The following is a 249-nucleotide window of genomic DNA, read 5'->3' as shown; positions in this document are numbered from 1 at the left end:
TGTCCTGTTCAAGTCTTAACATTAGAAAAAAAATTAAGAAAAAACAATTCTCTCAGTGGACCTCCAGAGGTCTTCCAGGTCTTCACCAGCTGGAGGTTGTAGCACATGCAACTACTTCCCTGCATCCACTGCTATCTGAAACGGCAATGAGCAGTTATATATATTAGTTACAGGTTGTGGTCAATCTAAATTTACTATATTTTTTATTATCAAAACCAAAAATAAACAAACAGTACATTACTAATGGCA

The sequence above is a fragment of the Homalodisca vitripennis genome, unplaced genomic scaffold, assembly GCF_021130785.1.
Source record: "Homalodisca vitripennis isolate AUS2020 unplaced genomic scaffold, UT_GWSS_2.1 ScUCBcl_5136;HRSCAF=11727, whole genome shotgun sequence".
NCBI lineage: Eukaryota > Metazoa > Arthropoda > Insecta > Hemiptera > Cicadellidae > Homalodisca > Homalodisca vitripennis.
Note: the sequence above shows the minus strand (reverse complement) of the source record.